Source organism: Manduca sexta, chromosome 7 (genome assembly GCF_014839805.1).
Source record: "Manduca sexta isolate Smith_Timp_Sample1 chromosome 7, JHU_Msex_v1.0, whole genome shotgun sequence".
Taxonomy (NCBI): Eukaryota; Metazoa; Arthropoda; class Insecta; order Lepidoptera; family Sphingidae; genus Manduca; species Manduca sexta.
Window position 1 is genome coordinate 1,785,688 of NC_051121.1, and position 19,529 is coordinate 1,805,216.

A 19,529-nucleotide genomic window follows, 5' to 3' on the forward strand; every position below is an offset into this window, starting at 1 on the left:
TCTTGTAAACTCCTGTTTTCCGGACCAAAAATCAAATTCAAACCCCATTATCAAACCCAGGGTCTCATACTTCATCTATTTCTTGTACCTTGCAATAAAAAAGCGTTATTATAATGCCCCTTACGTACAATACGGGCACTCAGAGCCTGGGAAGCAGGTCGGGCGAGGCTCTGTCCGTGCGTTGCGACATCCATTGTGACGCTTGTGCAACTTTACGTGCCCACACAGATCATTTCGGTGTTTCGCAATCATGTGTTTATGTGTTATTAGTTATTTAAATTAGTGTATAAAACGTTGCGCAAATTAAAATTAACTATAACCATATCTTCTCTTCATTTAAGACAGTGTTACCATGGTTCTTTTGGTATTGTGAGTGTTTATGCACACTATCTCCTACCACTAATTGGTAATGGACATTAGTAAGGCGACTTGCACTTTTTTGTTTGTTCAAAAAGTATCAAGGAAGAATGATGATACTCGTTTGTTCAAAATATCTAGCTCATAGGTTATTGACGTTGAATATAATCCAGTAACGCCCTAACAACTCATGTTAAGGCGGCCAATTCGAATTATTAGTACCTAATTCCTTTCTTATTGAGTATTTGTGTTAAAAGTAGAAATGATTAGGATTCTAACTTTTCTATTACCATTGTTCTAAATACAATCAAAAATAAATATGTTTACTGTGTAGGTCAATTATAAATTCGCCTATCTCAGGTGTCAGAGTCCCGGAGGACTCCAAGAGTTATGTGACAACGTGACAGTTAATCCCTATTACGGCTCTTGCACGCCTGCTTGCAAAATTTTAATAAGTTCACGTAATTGCTTTGGGCTGGAATCCCTTGTATTCTGTAAATACTTACTTCTTTAATATAATAAATTTGAAAGTTTGTGAAAATGTTTGCATGTTAGAAGTAAACGTACAAACAACTGATTTGGATGTATTTTGGCACACGAGTAGATCACGTTCTGGATTAATACTGATTCTATTTGTTAGCCGGTAATTTGCTCTCATAGAAAATAATGAAATTGACAATCAATTTTTTTAAACAGATAGCCAAGGCTTCGTAATATCGTTTTAGGGTGGGACCGGGAACGGTCTTCCACGCGGACGAAGCCGCAACACCTGGTATTTTAATTAATTTTCTTATTAATACTAGTATCGACTGATAAATCCGTAGGAAAGTTTATTGCCAACAAGGTTCCTCTGTGCATTCCGGTATGTACCAAATGGAAGGACATTGTAATCAGTATAATCACGGGCATTATATGAAACTAATATCTTAGTGGTAAACGCAGTATAGCATCACTTATTTACACGGGCCCCGTATAAATAAATGATACTATACTGTATGTTATGATGTATACTGCTATATATACTATGAATTACTTGTGGAGTGTGAGTGGAGTTAGGTTCAGTTTGACTAACGAGATATGTTTATCCCTAACCAGTCACATAATGCCCTTTTAAAACCGGATATACACAGACTGATCCCAGAATGCCACATACTTACGTGGGCTACTATAGTGGGTTCAGCACCTTGGGTACAATAGTCGCTGTCCAGTCAAATACAAAATCCTACCATTAAAAAATATAATGCCTCTTTTTCGTCTTCAAAGTTGTTGAAAATCTTGCTACAGTTTATATATCCAATACTAAGACATCAAATAAGAAAACGGCTGGATTCTTTTTTTTTTTAAGAAACGATAACAGTTTTGTAATTTCGGTGAAATCTCATAGAGTATAAAGATCAGATATTACTCGAAAAGATCAAAATATTTATCGGAAATACTCGTTCACGGAAATCAGCCAGGCGCTGTTGCTCAGTTACTATGCAAAGGAAAATAATATCTAGGTATTCCGAAAATAAGAAAGTTGAACTTAATTATTGAACGTAGACTACGTTCTCTATTTACAAAAACGTACATTTTTGTGCACGATTTGTATTTCTGTACTCTCATTTAAAATGGAGTCTTAATTCACCACATACTTGATAAGCGTCGAATTAATGAGCGCACTACATTATGAGTCTGTTTTTATTCCGGAACTTCTCCGGAACATAGCGTGACAAATATGACGTGAAAGGATTATCACGCGGGTGATGCCGAAACACCTAGTTTTGTATAAGTTCCAGATTTCGTAGTATTTATTCAGATGTACGGCATTACCGGGTCGGACGACCTCGCAGTCTTGCGTATTACCGATATTTGCACAACTGGGGTTTTATTTATTGGTAAAATTTGGGTCGACAATAGATGGAGTATTATGAGGAAATTACTTGCTAAAAGAAATGATGCAATTGTCTTGTTATTTAGTATATGGATGAGTTTTACAAGATGTACTTGACTGGTAGTTTATGATTCTAGCAAAGTGAGGAAATGCTGGATCAATTAACTATTCCAGCAGACAATTTAAGCAGTACGAGCAGTTCGACGACTCAGCAGTAGGTCTAGAGAGTGGAGAATTAAGCTGCAATATCAATGCCATACCGATTGTTTTGTAATTCATTTAATATAGGTCGAATTACTATGCGGCCTATAGTCTACTGGTGGTAGGATATATTTTATATCCGCCCGGATAGCGACCACTGTACACGAGGTGTTAAAACCCGCCATAGCGGCCGAAGTGTGTCGCGTTCTAAGATCTGCATGCGTATATCCGGTTCCAATAGGTCGGCATAATTGTGTCGACGGTCGCGGGGTATTCTATTGGACTCCACTCCACTTACCATCGGGTGCAGTGGTCACTTTGCCGCATAAAAAAACTCTTTTTATTCTTGAAATCTATGACAAAATTTTAAATAGAGTGTGAGCAGGACGCAATGTAACTCTACAGTATATTAAAAACATTTGTTTTCTTTAAGTGTAAATAATGTTTTATACCTACACCTGCCGACAATTATTTAAATTCTAGGCAAAATATATTAAACGAATTCGATCTCGTTACTGCCCCACTAATCTGTAATCGATTTAAATTTCAAATCGATGTTAAAGTATCGCTTTGCTTTCGCTCGAGAAATCTGAATTAATCAACTTTTGTAACAACCGATGATTTTACATTCTGCGGACTCGCTTTGCATTAATTTCTCCGCGATTTCATGCACCCCTCGGTCCTTAACTTACTTTTTATCTTAGCATGGTAGATTGATTATATTAAAACTATACGTCTGTTAGGAATTATCAACGTAAATTGTTATTATTAATTTCTAATTTCTTTGCTTCTTATATGGATGAGGTCGTAAGTTTTGCACTATAGTCTAGTTTAAGTTATTTTTAACGTGTATTTTTATTGTTTTCCATTTCATTTTATTGTGCTTCGTGTCGTAATGAATAAATAAAATTTGATGTTCAGGTTGTCTTTACAATTTTAGTAACAATACTAATTATAATTATCGGAATAAAAATCCCACTAGGTTACATTTTCCGTCTAAATTCCTACATGCAAGAGGTCAGCGGCCTGCATATTCGACCGTAGTTAGTGGTTAAGGCATTTGCACTCACCTCGCTAGACTCTGGGGTTTGTTTCCACGCCGGTTGCCATGGTGACCGGTGGCACCACCACCTGAAATAGGGGGAATTATTACAAACGTGGTTTATCGATGTTTCAGTAAAAAGTAAAAAAAGTTGTTCAAAATTTGACCTAATTAACTCTTGACAAAAAAGGTAAATGTTTAAAAAATATTTTTGAACTCTTGACAAAAAATATTATTCAATGTTTTAAAAGTGTTTTTCAATTGCTTCCTTACCCAATCAATTTGGATGTGAAACATATTATACAGTATTAAGTATTTAATCTGATAAAGTTACTGTAAGACATAAGGTCCTTAACATCAACGTATTTTTATGAGAAACAATGTTTATAGGCTGACTTTTGCGAAGATTGCTCTTATACGCTCTTTTTTATGACAAATAAGTAATAATAATTGATATTAATATCTTATATCTATGTACGACATATATTCCTACATCCTTAATTCTTTTTATACCTAAAATTAGTAGTCAACCGATAATAAATAAACAGCCATAATTTTTGTCAAGAAATTTCATATTACTCAAAATTAATTATGTACATAGTACCTTCAGAGCGCGTAAATAAAAGGTGTATTACCGATAAATTTAAGTAATGACTAATCGAAACAAAGGAAGTACAAGTCTTCAAGGCTAGTTGATAAAATAACTTCCAAAATAAATAATGAAACAAAAGAGCCAAGGCAAATTAACCCTTATCGATACTAGCTATTGTTCGAGGTTCCGTCTGCGTCTTTTGCACAGAATATATTTTGAGAATTATTTATCGCTACAGATTTACATTCTGTCCGCCTTCGAACGTTTGAGCTCCTGGGAAGGACATAGGCTGCTTTAAATACAGAACGGGACTTTTCACACGTGAAAAGCTGCGAGCTAAAGCTAATGAGTTCTTATGTTTACGCGAATGTTAGATATTGAAATAAAACTATTTTACGAATTTTATCGTGTTTTTTTATATTACAATTTTCTTCCGACGTTTCGAAGACTGCAGCCTTCATGGTCACAAGGGGGGGTGGGGAGGATAAAATTCGTAAAATAGTATTATTACAATAATTAAGTATAAATTTCTATTAATCATTAATTGCGTTTAAAAAACGGTACAATATGCTATGTGATTTTATTGTTTGTCATAATTATTTTATCTACATGAATACTTAGTTACAAAACGAATCCTTAGTTACAAAATGAAAATTCCGTAGCAGTACTTTTGGATAATTATTCGTTGAAATTCTACAGAATTAACAAATAGTAACAGAACAGCAATCAATTTTCATCAATATTCCGTTTAAATAGGAACCTCATTACTATTATAACAAAGTTGATTAAAGGACCCCTTGAGCCGAAACTATATAATTTAATTTAGACAAGTTACGCGACCCTAGGATTAACAAGTGCTTGTAATTGAAACTAGACCTCTAGGAGTAAAGCCGTCTCGTTTGAGAGGGAACCGTGTCCACTACTGGGATAATTTAATATAGGCTTGTAACTACAGGACATAAAAGCCGCGATAGCCTAGTTGGTAGTGGAACGGACTGCCGAGACGAACGTCCGCAGGTTCGAATCCCAAGGGCACACACCTCTGACTTTTCTAAATAAATATGTGTGTATTCGTTGTGAATTATCGCTTGCTTTAACGGTAAAGGAAAACATCGTGAGGAAAGCTGCATACCTGAGAAATTCTCTTTAGGATTTTTCGAGGGTGTGTGAAGTCTGCCAATCCGTACTAGGCCAGCGTGGTGGAGTAAGGCCTAATCCCTCTCAGTAGTAGAGGAGGCCCGTGCCCAGCAGTGGGACAGTATATAATACAGGGCTGATATTATTATACTACAGGACATAATAGGACTTAACATCTCATGTCTTATGGCGTACGTAATGGAATACCAAACAATACTTTGTAATTCAAGGTGTTGGATGGTGTTTCTACTGTTTATGGTCGGTCGTATCGCTTACCATCAGACGAACGGCAAGCTCGTCTCGTCATAGAGAGAAATTTAAAAAAAATGTTACATATTACTATTACATGTAATAAAGTCCTTCGAATGCCGGGTTGGGCAATATTTATTGTTATTTTTTCTGACGCTATTGACTGGGTTAACCCATAATGTCTTGTGTCGACCCTACATTGCACTATATTTTGATATTCTATGAAAGAATTAATGACAAAGTCAAGTAGCAGTACTGATATTGTAGACAAGTTGCAACGCTGTGACGCAATTGTAAATTACGGTTAAGGTAAGAAAGAGATAGCGATATAGCCCGTTTTCCTTATAGCAATTTTATTTTTATATTTAATTTGGTACTTCATAAACAATTTTAAGGCTGTTGTCACAGATATTTTATATGTTATTTGCTATTACTTAGAATAATATACGAAATCAAACACAGGTAATGAAAATAATACGAAATAGAATGTCCTGTTATAAATAACTTTTGGTATATTCAAGGTCCACATTATTTCCATGGACTTATATTAAAGCAAATGCTTCAAATACATATTTAATGAGTTCCGAAGGATCCCAAACCTGTTATTGTGTAATAGGAATAGAAATAATTGATGCTTGAATTAGAAATGTGTCTGGGAGAGATAATGAGGGAAATACTCGAGTCCTGAGGGCGTTTACTTTCGGGCCGAAAATCGAAATATATGAAATTTATTTAATGCGATGTTAATTAGAGGGGCTGAAGATTACTGTCTAATTCTGTATTAATAATAACAAAGTTATCGATACTTTTACTTAAATTGCGACTTGTGGCAACATATTATGGTTTTAGTTTAGCGACGTTTCTGTTTTGGAAAAAGAAAGAGATATTTATTTATTTATTTGACTAGCCAATAATTGTTTACACCAAAACAATTTTATAACGATGTAATAAAATTATTTTAGGCTTTATTAATAATATATGAAGATATATATGATTGGGAAAATAAAATCACATTTAAATGCAAAAAAAAAATCAGAAAATGAAAAGAAATATAACATGAATACTACCGATTCTGCCAACAATTGGGCCCTTGTTCAATCATCTACATCTACTTTCATTTTACCACAGATATGAATTATTTGAAAAATATGTATTTTAATAATAAATGTATGTTTTCACCACAGACTAACATCTCTGATGTCACAAATACTTTGAAAGAACCCTTCACTATACTTCTTAAGTTAAAAATGGCGCCATGATACCTATTCCCAATCAAACAACCAGCAATAAAAATATAGAATATTCTCACAAAGCATTAGATCACAACGGCGCGTAATACTCATAGACCAGTTTTTCACCAAAGCCATTGAACTGCCACCACCACGTTACCATTTACCACCACTCTCACTCTTATAACGAAACAATAATGATGGTTTTCGCGTGTAAAACCGTGGTGGCATGTTGGTAATGGTTAATAATGTTGTCTCACCTTCTTGAAGTTCAAGGATCGTTTCGTGTTTCCCGTGGTAAGTTTTTGCAAGCAACTATTGTTTAAAGGTGTTGCTCGTTCCTTTGTTATAAGTAATGTGTGTGAAATATGCTTAGAAATATAGATTTGTAGCGAATGAAGTAGGTTTTTGTATAAGAATGTCAAAAAACGGTATTTATGAAATTCAATGAGCCAAACAACGTGTAACTTAGTAAAAAAGACTATTTTGGAGCATATCATAACACAAGCTCGCGCTTCTATCTCCAGTAGGGTAAGTAGACAAATGATCGATACACTAATGTGCAAAACTTATTTCTACAAAAATCTATCAAGAGCAACTAATATTTTTAAATTTTTAATGTCATGCAAATTTTAATCGACCTCAGAATCGATCCGAGAACTTAACGCTTCATAGTCGAAATTTTCTATCACTAAACTAGAGACACGAATGACTTAATTATTAATTAATAATAAAAAATATTTTATAACGGTCTTCTATTAAAATAAAATATAATAAACAAAAACAAATATTATTTAATCTTACGCAATATATAATGGGATATTGTTATAAGTTCATTGTTTTTCGAATTTGCACCCTAAATCTGTAATCTTGTACTCAAACTACATTGGTCCTGCTAGGATATTTTTACAAATTAACCTTTTAACTTCTAGCCAATAAAGTACAGTTTTAAATTAAAAAGTAAAGAGCTACCGCTACAGCGAATTGATTAACTTAACACCCGTTATAAAAGTGTATTGACTTTTCGAGGTTCCCGGTTCGATTGCCGACTCGAATGCGCATGTTTATACGATACGTATTACTGGATTAGTTTCGGGCAATAAATGTGAATTGAGAAATGATTTTGGATGAAGTTACAGAGTATTCGATGTTTTGTATTTGGACATTTTTATATTTTGTACTTAAGTTTTAGATGATTTTTTTATCCTACTATAATTAGGAAACTTACAGCTTGTACAACTTATAGTAAAGGATACACTCGAAGGACAATTACAAGTATCCACTACTAAATTATGTATTATGTAAAATAGAAAATACTGCAGTCTACTAACAAGCAAATAGAAGTAAGATTAAAATTAGTTCCTGAAAAAATAACTTGTAAGCAGCTGCTTTATTTTTTCGAAGGGGTATTTTGACACTATATAAAATAGAATAGGATAATAAATACATTATATTTTGATTCATCATCATCGGCCGCAGGATAATCATCGGTGAACATGGGCCTCCTCCAAAGATTTCCATATAGACCTATTAGAAACCCGCATTCCGCGACTCCAGCTACTTTTATTAGATCATCTGTTCTCGTGGGTGGACATCCGACGCTGCGCTTGCAATTCGCCATTCTGGATAATCTTTTCTCGCAATGCCTCATCGCTTATCTATTAACAGAGAATACAGGACTGTTTGCATAGATTATAAATATTCTATATAATAACTGGATTGCGACAAAAAAAAAACTAATTTAACAGCAAGTTTCAACCAGAATGGCAACAAAAATAATGTCAAGAACAATAAAAGCGTTTTCATTTCAAACTCATATTTCAATATGAGTGCTATCACTGTCTGCCCGATTAAGGTGACCATTTCGTAAGAAATTCCGAATAAACAGTGTAATATATATATTTTTTTTTATTAAATTAATTGGACATGAATTTAGAAATAATGATTTCTTATGTTTACCCGAATTTGAGATATTAAAATTAAACTTTTCTTCGTAACGTCGGGAAAAAATTAAAATATATAAACCGCGATAAAATCAGTAAAATAAGTCTACAGTCGCTCTAAATACTGATTCGCGAAAAATACCTCAAGGAAAAAATCTGCCTTCAAACAATTATATAAAGAAAATTATACACATGACGTTTCAAGACACAGCTATGACAGTAACCAAAAAGTCCGGTCCAATCCCACACTATCCTCACGTTTGGTCACCCCACCGTAAAGCCGCGATGGAAATAAAACGGTCTCGTCTCGAGAGGGAAGGAGGGAAGGAAGCCGATCCAAAATACATTACCGACGAACCTTCGGCACAAATTTTTCACACGACTACGCTGAAGTCATCCGGAAATGTTTGGGGTTATGTGCTTTTAGGGATTATGTAGATTCCTAAAATACCACGTAAGTATTGGAAAATAACTGTACAAAACTGGATATTTATTACAACTTTAGCTAGCTGTTATTGAAGGTTTTAATTGATAGACAACTAATTTACAATACTAGATATTTAGTACAACTTGAGAGGTAGGTATTGTCCCCTTATTGAAGAGATTTTATTTGCTTATTAATTATTCTTTGGAAGTCGGAGATTTCCCGAAAAAAAATACGTGATGCGTCTTACCGGTGTCTAAATGCCTTAAGCATTTTGTACAGGAGTGCATCTTTATACCAAACTTATTTTTCCGTTTAAACGTTATGGGATTTCGTATAATAGCAGAAAAACAATTTCAGTTCACTGTGGCGTAGGATTTGTTTGCACGTTAGTTTACATACTATTGGGATGACAGCAAAATCCTCCACCACGCAAGTACTCAAGTTCTTTCCGACTATTATAACACATAACATATTCGTTGTATTTCTCTTTACTACTTCAGTGGCCTAGTTGTATCACGGTACGATATCAGTGCTGATGGATCGGGTTCGGTCCCCGGGTCGGTCAGTTATAGTAGGTTTATCTCCTCAGCATCAGCCCGGAGTTTGGAATTTGTGGCCGATATGGCGATAGGCTCGCCCTCTATCACATGGAACGAAATACACATACTAGAAAGTAGGTGCGTCAGATGCGTCTCGTCTACCTCTATGGGAATAAAATGCAGGTGTGTGTTCTCTCGTCATGTAAGTACTTTCAGATCCAAACTAAATAACAGTTTTATGACATATAAAACATAGAAATCCACGTATGAATATAACTAAATCGCATTGAAGGCACGTGACGTTTCGTCACTTCGCCGATACAATTTCCGTCGCTTCCAACGCGTGAATATCGGTTACTGTTGACATAATTAATTAAAAAGTTTGCTATATTAATAGACTATTTTTTCATGGATTAAGGGTCCGTTTGAGGGTGTGTCTATTGACAAAAGTATGTTAGTGCAACTGATCGTGGGATTCTTCGGATGGCTCACTGAAGCGCGTGCAGTCCGCGAGTAAATAATTTCCTTATATATCTATTCATAAGGTTGCTTGTGATTTGTCACGATAACATTAGCTATACGCAGGCTTTTGCAAAAGTCTTTTAAACTTCTACGCTAATATTATAAAAAGATATAGTTTATCATCTTGTTTATTTTTTTTAATATAATCTCCAGTACTACGAAAACCTCATTAATTTAATCTATCGACAGCTCTATACCTATGGTTCTTCATTCTATACACTAAAATCTTATGAAAGTGCTTAGAAGAATAATAACATCCATAACGTATCTTTAAAATTATTTCAACATTATAAATAAACACAAGAACATTTTTATAACATACTTTACAAAGTTTCAAACAAATCCGCAAATAAATCATCGTTCGGGAGCTCATAATACTAGTGTTTCATAAACAGAGCGATGCATTCCGGCCGCAAATAGCCCTCCGTGCCGCGGCGGTCCCCCGGTCCCTCCCGAACACGATCCGTGTAAACAACGCCGCCCACGTGATATCCCTCTTCAATAGGCATTGGATTGTATTTTAAATGTTTTAGATCTTATTATATGTATGTAGACGTAAGTATTTGGAAGAAACAATTGTTCTTAAGTTTTTACCAACTCATTAAAGATTACATTTATTAGTGACGTTCTCCACTCAATGATACACGTCGTCAATATTTGTTCATAAATCTGCGTGGTAATTGAGAGGGCTGAAGTCTGAAACGGTGGTTCTACTCTATTATATGGTTAACTAGATTATGTTATCGTTCTTGCTGCTGTTTATAAAAAAAGGCATGTAAAATTTACCTAGATCTATGAAACCTAGTTACTAAGGAAGTTCGTTTAACGTGCCTTTCAGATCAGAAATTAAAACCTTGGCCGCCTTTGACTTACTGCCTTCTCGATTACCACGGCAGAAATATTAGGGTAATAGAATGACGATTCCAATATAATATACCATCGAGAAGCGAAAATTTTTACGCCGATCGCCAGATGTATGCCAGCTTGTTTATTTCTAAAAGTAAAGGGTTACTCTTAGTTGTCATACAGTTTCGTACCCTCATCAAAGCCAGACCTCGAGCAAAGTCCTTAAGCCAACTAATACCGTAGAATGTTCAACTTCGTCTCAGAGAAAAACCAATCGCATACAATCCATGTTAAACCTCATTCAGAACATGTGTATTGATATTCCCGATCTTATATACTAAGATAAGCATCTCAGTTGCTTCTATAACATTTGCAAGTCAGATAACAACCATTACAAGTTATGATAGCTCCGGACTTGTGTTACAGGCGATTAAACTTATTGTATTACGTATTCCTAGAGTGAAGAGAAAGCATTTTCAGAAGTGATATTAAGTAAGTACTATTTTGAGTTCACACCTCTGACTTTTTTGAAGTTACGTACGTATTCTTTGTAAATTATCGCTTGATTTAACGGTGAAAGAAAACATCGTAAATAAAACCTACACACCTGAGAAGTTTTATATAAGAATTTTGACGGTATGTGAAATGCGCCAATCTGTGCTAGGCCAGTGTGGTGGAGTAAGGCCTAATCCCTCTAAGTAGTATCGGAGACCCGTGCCCAGCCATGGGGCAATATATATTACAACGCCAAAGTATATATTTTTTGTACATAGTTGTTTATTTATGCTGTCGAGAAGTATAAACTGTTGTGTATCGATGTAAATGACATTTTAGCCAGTGAAATAACTAGGCTTTAAATGGCCACATGAGCAATGCCACGCAGAACTTTGTAATACAATGTTCTGCGTGGCATTGTTACTGCTCCTAGGAAGTCATGACGTTCGAGCCATTAAGCAAGCCCAAGCTCCTTGCCTGTTGGCAGATGGGATGATTTTCAATTGTCAGACAAAAGTTTCTTCCATCATAATACCATGTAAACTAATTATGAAATGAAATGATTTATTTGAACCCGTGAAATGTTATACATTATTCAATTTGTCAATATTAACTCTACCACCAGTAAACTCTGGTGTTACTCTTTTCAAAATCAGTCCAAGATAAAGACTACAATACATGATAAGGAGAGAAGAAAAAAATACAATTGGTTTTTTATTGTTTCTTTTTATTGTTGTTTAGAGAACTAGAAGAATTAGGAATGTCAGTTGTATTAATGAAATACTTAGATTATGCAGCACATTATATTATTCAGTCAGGTTATAATTTTTTTGACGGATCACTTTTACCTAGTGAATGACGTCCCTAACACGCAATTATTCGCAAGAAACCAATTCCTAACAAACTCGTAAGGCGCTACGAATATCGAATTTAGATAAGCTTTATGTATATAGAAATAAAGTCAATTTCCCGTTCACAAATCACGGATCATATCTAACGTTCCACGTCACGCCACGCTGGGCAAGTCGTGTTTATATTTCGTACGAAAAAATTGCAAATATTCGCGCCGAAATATATGCTTAGTGAGTAAACTTCTTGGAAATGTTTGCTTTTTAGTCATTGTTTGGTATTTTTATCCTTAACATTATTCAGAAAATTCAGACAAAAATCGTCCTTAAAAACATTTTTAAATTTTGAGCACTAACAGTATATATTTCCCAGAACACAACGGAATCTTAATTTTATTTATTTATTATTATAGGACAGCCAGTAGTTGCTACAATATTAAGTTTATAATAAAGTGTTCCAAAAAATATTTAAAAGTAAAACCTGTTTAAGGCAGTCACAACATCCTCTATTTTTGAAACATTAGCAATTCTTCATAATGACAAAAACACAACATAAGTAGACGAAATTTTGCAAATCCAGAAAAATCACATCGTCTGTGCGAGGCGTTTTTTTTTATTGCTTTGAATTGCCGTTTGCCTGATGGTAAGACGACCGCCCATGAAAAATACAAACACCATCCAACACCTTGAATTACAAAGTATTTTTTGGTAATCCACTGCGCTCGCCATCCCGAGACATGAGAAGTTAAGTTTTATTATGTTCATTAGATACACTGGCTACAATGTCCTTCAATCTGGAACACAACAATGACTACACGCTGCTGCTTGGCGGCAGAAATAGACATTGCGGTGGTACCTACCCAAGCGGAATCTCACATATGAGACACCTACCACCAGTATACAATAAAATTTTAATTTATAATATTTTATGATCTACCTTTTAGATTTTTAAATTATAAATATGCTAAGACATAAACTACTTCGTTTAAGGAGGTGATCACCATTAAAATTCATTAAGACCGGCCGAGTTACCGGGACAAATCAGAATACATGAATAACTATGTACGCAATAGACCGTTCCACTAAGCTGGTTTATTATTCATAACTATGCGGACTATCGCCTGGTCTAATAGGTGGGGAGTTCAGGATCAATTCCCGGTCGGGAAATATTGTGATTTTTCATAATCAACGAGTGTAGACTTATGTGACAACAGGCTCGTTTATTAGAGAAATAGTCTTTGAATTATCCAATGGCCAGGACTTTATCTACCCTCTCGGACTACACCGATTAACCCCTCAGTTAATACATAAGTGAAAAATGACTACAGCCACATATGAAACACGTTTTGCTGGTAGTAGGATATATTTTATATCCGCCCGGATAGCGACCACCGTATATAAGGTGTTAAAACCCGACATAGTGGCCCACGGAAGTGTGTCGCGTTCCGGCATCAGCCTGTATATATCCGGTTCAAACAGGCCGGCATTATTATATTGATTGTCGAAGAGTAGTCATCTCTCGTCAGTCGATATTCTATTTGATTCCACTCCACTTACCATCAGGTGCAGTGGGGTCCGTATAAAAAAAGAAAAAAAATCTTTCATTAAAAGTTAATTACAATCAAATAGGTGCACAAAAACCTAACTCCATTAAAAGATCTACTTTCCTGCTGCTCGATACGCCAAAATCTTATTAAGAGCCAAAGACAAAGAGTGCACGTTTACAATGGGATCGACAAAAAATAGATTCCCAGAGCGCGTCCTAAATACTTTCCCATTATAGAAATAGCTGTATTGCAATTTGTGGAACTATTGACGACTATTATCTATAACGGACGATAATGTATTAGCGAATTCGTTTCGTGAAAGTCTTTTCCGGGATAAAAATCCCGCTATATATTTTCTCGGGATATAAAGTAGCCTATGCCCTCCCCGGGATCTTAAACTATCTCCGTGACAAATTTCATCAAAATCCGTCGGGTAGTTTTTGAGTTTATCCCATTCAAACAGACAGACGCGGCAGGGGCAATGTTTAATATGTGAGGATACAGAATAAGGTCTGTTTTGCAAATTATATCCAAAAGCGTTCAAGGGTTTCCGTGTTTCTAATAAATATCCGACATCGTCAAGTTTGTACTTTTACTAATTTACTAATAAATTAAATATTTAACTCTATAGGCGGTAGACAAATCTAAATTAGAGAGAAATTTCTTATTAAAGCATTCCTTTATTTAATTATAATGGAATAATTATGACTTCTACAGATATGCATCTATTCATATATTCTACATTAATAAATGTAAAAGTTTTAATTACATACACATTTAATTTTACTAGAACATAGACGTATATTATTTATATCTTAATTGTACAATCCTCATGTTTTTAAAAGTATGCTAAAAAAGTATAACTTTATAATTTTTAGCCCATTCAAAAAGAATAACTATTATTCTTTAAAATAATTAGAACGTATTTTACTAACTTATTTCTTTGTATTCAATAAGCATCTAGCCATTAAATTTTTTATTAAAGTTAATGTAATATACATAATTACATACAGCATTTTATGGAAGACAGGATTAATTAAATAGGTATTACACGGTAAAAACCGGAAAAAACGACAATTAAAACACAAAAGTCAGTTTTCCACATAGCATTTTACAACCACCATGAAATACTTTGTCAAAAGAGGTTATAATTATGCTCCGCGCGGTGAGCGAACTGTCGCGTTTCACTCGGCCATCAGCCAACCATTACCTCGCTCACTCGCCGTGACAGTCGCGATCGTTTCGAGAACCACTGGTACCTTTTTTGTGTTCATAAATTATCTCAACACGTTACATTAGTTTACGATCGTTAAATTAATTGAAATTATTGTTGGTTATTTGAGTTTTTGTGTGTCCCCGATTATTCGGCATTGGAGTTAACGTGTGTAGTATGTTGGGTTATCGAAGTTTGTATAGCTACACTGCGGTCTATCTCTGCTTACTAGCAATTAAGTTGCAATCAATACGTAACCAAGAACATTGTTTTTACATGATATTTTAGTGACGAGGGCATAACAAAATCCCTAAATCGATCGCAATATTTTTCCGACTATCAACATCCATCGTATATATAACCTTATATTATATTGGAAATTGCATATTTTCCATTCAAAACACTTCACTACGCAAACACATTGTTGATTAAAATCTAAAGCGTTCGCTACCAAATTGAAACGTACGGAGGCGGGCGGTTCAAAACTTTTATCGCAGTATCTTCACCTACAATATTCAAATTCATGCACCGTACCGTGAATATTGCTTCGGCGGCAGTAGGGTTACCGTGATAAAACATCATGCAGTTTCCGGATTTTTTAAAAATAGAATTCAAGTAGGTAGACAAATATGTATACAAATATGTGCCGTTTCCGGGCTTTTTAAATTTAGAATAAGTCTTTAGAAAACAAGAATAGCATAAATAAATAAACTGCATTCAATAAAATTATAAAACGTCCATCTTGTTATATCCACTGAACAGTGTATTTATTATTAACTTGTTTCATAAAAACATACGCGAATGGGCTTTTAGAATCTTTTATCGTAATTTCTTCAGATATATTCAAATTCACTCTACCGTGAATATTTCAAGTGCATCATAAGGGGTACTGTGATAAAAATTTACATAGTTTTGCCAAAAAAATGGTTAGTAGTAACAAATTAACTCAAATCTAATTATGTCAATATAATAGCCGTTGGTTTGTGAAACTTCAAGAACTATGCGTATACAGGTCAGCTGAGATCTTTAACATTTTCAGAGTTAGGTATCAGTCCAAATAGATGCTTCAGAGTTAAACTGAAAATAAAACAGGCTGTATTATCTTCGTATTTAACTATTCGCCATTAACCATAAAAAAAAACATAAATATATATTAAAATACACTGCAGTAGACTTTTTTGCTATTAAAAGCAAATTATTTGGGGCAGACTTATCCGGAAAATTCCGGACGTATAGTGACCGCACTAGGAAGCTACGTAAAACGATCAGATACGGTCTAACCATTCTTTTGGGAGATCAGCAACGCGTCGGGTGCCATTTTGTAATTTATCGGCTTCTAGATTTTCAAAAAACGTTTGTAGCTTTGATTTAATACAGTTGATTTTGATTCGTTGGCTTTGTAGAATTATATAATAATATATCAATTATATTGTCTTGTTTTATAGTTGTCCCACGATTCATATGAGGGCTTACACGTCTAGTTCATTTTGGCCTCACGCTTGTTTTTAGACACTTCCTTAAAGATTTTATAAACAACTTTCAACGTATTCCGTGATGTTTTCCTCTCCGTTAAATCAATCAATATTGTTTAATACAAAGAATAGATGATATTGACGAAGCGACCCTTTTTAATCTTAAAACACGGCTATGCCCAGCAGTGAGACTTCAATATCATTTTTTTTTCAGAGTAACATGTACAATATTTTCCACGCATACATATCGAATCAAGAAGGAATTACAGGAATGCTATAATAAAGAGCTGTAGCCGTGAAGAATCCGTTCGGACTGACGTCATGCTACTGGGATCTCGGATTTATAGCAAGATGCATTGATAATTGAAGTTAATTGAATCAAGGACTGTAGAAGGAAGGCGTTTGTGCAGTAGAGTGCAGCTGTATTTTATAAACGCACGCTTTATGGTATAACATACTAACACTTTTATCCCCAAAGGGGTAGGCAGAGGCGCAATGGGTGCATCCACTTTTCACCGTTTATATACCATCCGGTGATATAAAAAATAAAATACTTTATTTATCACGTAGGCGAACAAAGTTACACTTATGATACGGCAAAACAATGTATAAGAATAATTATTATTATTTCTAAATAACTATTAAAACTACTTATATAACTATGGATATTTTAAATTAGGGATAAAATTCTAAGTAATTTGGGGCACAAATATCAAACTCCGAGTTGATACTGCGAAGAAAAACCCAATATTACTTTCCCCGATCCTTGACAGTAAACTTTTGAAATAATTATTAAACAAAATTACAAATTAATGAGAGCTTCTTCTGCATGCTTTCATATGATAATGACTGTTTCTTTAAAAAGAATATATCATATTATAATATCTACCCGGTGGATTAAGGCCTAATCCCTCGCAGTAGTAAAGTAGGTCCATGCCCTGCAGTGAGCAGTATACAGAGCATGGTTGGTATTATTATAATCTCTTCAACATATTACCAAATCTTAGCGTTCACAATTTTAAATTGAGCAAACAATCACACACTTACCAAAACAGAATCAACAGGTTGATGTAAACATAGACTCGATTCGTATTTTTTTTTTATTGCCTTGCTTTGAATGACGACACGAGCTTGCCGTTCGCCTGGTGGTAAGCGATACGACCGCCCATAAACAGTACAAACACCATCCAACACCTTGAATTACAAAGTATTGCTTGGTATTCCACTACGCTCGCCATTCTAAGACATGAGATGTTAAGTCTTATTATGTCCAGTAGGTACACTGGTTACAATGTCCTTCAAACCGGAATACAACAGTGACTACACATTGCTGCTTGGCGGCAGAAATAGACGTTGCGGTGGTACCTACCCAGGCAGACTCTCGCATATTATGAGAGATCTGCCACCAGTAAAACAGTTATTGATATAATCGTTCCGTTACAGTTTAATTAATAGTTGCATTTGGATTTCGTTAATGGCAGTAAGAATGTTTTAACCTGTACAACATGATAATTTAGACCAAATTAAAAAACAAATTAATGTTAACATATATTTATGTGATACTAGACTTTGCCAGTGGCTTCCTCTGCGTTTTATCCACTTTATAACTTTTGCTGAACTTTTTAATTAATACAACTAATATTATTCCAGGACAGTGTCTGTGTTCCTGTGTGTGTCTGCCTTTGATTTTATGTTTCAAGAAATCTTATCAAGGTGATATGAGAAATTTTATGTTTCGAGAGAAGTTTCAGGATACGATAGCTTACATAAGAAGGTAGTCACAGATCTATGTAATACTTCTGCATTACATAGATCTGTGCCTACCTTCTTCCTGCTACCATAAAGACGTAAACACCGCAGATTCAAACGATGCTTGTCACAGATGATAGCCGTGTCACGCGACTTTCGCCGCTAGCGAATGTCACGGCTGAGCAATTACAAGGCCAGCGGCCATCCGCCAGTTTTTCGCCTAATTATGTGTTTTAATATAGTTTTGTATAATATAGGTAATTTTTTTGTGTAAGTGAATATTACAAAGTATGTTTTATATATAAAAACCTTTTGTAATATTTTGTCCACTACCTTCTCTCGTTGTGTATACCTTCTTTAGTCTCTGCACCACGTAATGTTTGACTGGTAGAAAATGCCTTCAGCATTAAGTTCGCCTTTATACTCTCTATTACAAGAGTAATAAGTAAAATGAAAAAGCCTGCTAAGTCGAGGGGTAACTAGTAAACTAATAGCTCGCTTAGCTTATTTTTATAATATGATGTGACACTAACCGCATTACACTTTACTGTATAAATATCAATCCAGAACATCTCGCATCTTCAAATAAATCACAAACTTTCATTGTCTAACATAGAAATTCACCTTATTGGACTATGTTTAAATAATAATGCCAGCCCTGTATTATAATTTCAATGCTCGATACGGGACTCCTTTTACTGGGGGTAGTAGCTAGCCTAAAACGGGTGGGCAGACTTCAAATACTTTAAAAAATTATGGGGAGAATTCTTACTTCACCACGATGTTTTCCTTCGCCGTTTAAGATACCTCAGACATGTGTCCCTTTGGTTATGTACCCCCGACCTTCGTCTCTAGAGTCCGTACCACTCCCAACCAAGCTATAGTGCCATACCTATGATAACGATCGTAAAATCATACCGATATCGAAGTCAGTCGCATTAAGTCTTACCTCTCTAGTAAGTTAGTTAATATAGTACTTGATCAATCTAGAACGGGAATTCTCAAACTGGGTACCGGAACCCCTAACTTTTCGCCGCTCGATGCCAGGAGATTCGCGAGGAGAATAAAGTAAAAAAAAAACTAACTACAGAAATCGACTTGATACCGAGTTAGAATTAAGGTTAAAATTGACCAAAATTATTGATAAAATTGACTCAATTTGTGACAAAAAACAAGCCCCCCATCAAATTAATATTAAAAATATATTTCTTTTGGCTTCTATATATTTATTTCTTACCTTTTTATTTA

General features: G+C 34.8%; 1 protein-coding gene across 2 annotated transcripts in view; it reads right to left on the reverse strand.

The window, feature by feature from the left end:
• Nucleotides 1-19,529, reverse strand: part of LOC115455567 — a 158,558-nt gene that overhangs the window by 76,066 nt on the left and 62,963 nt on the right. For both annotated transcript variants that reach the window (XM_030184192.2, XM_030184193.2), the window contains one exon: nt 3,502-3,562. The gene's annotated coding sequence lies outside the window, so the exon portion shown is untranslated. The remainder of the gene's footprint in view (nt 1-3,501; nt 3,563-19,529) is intronic.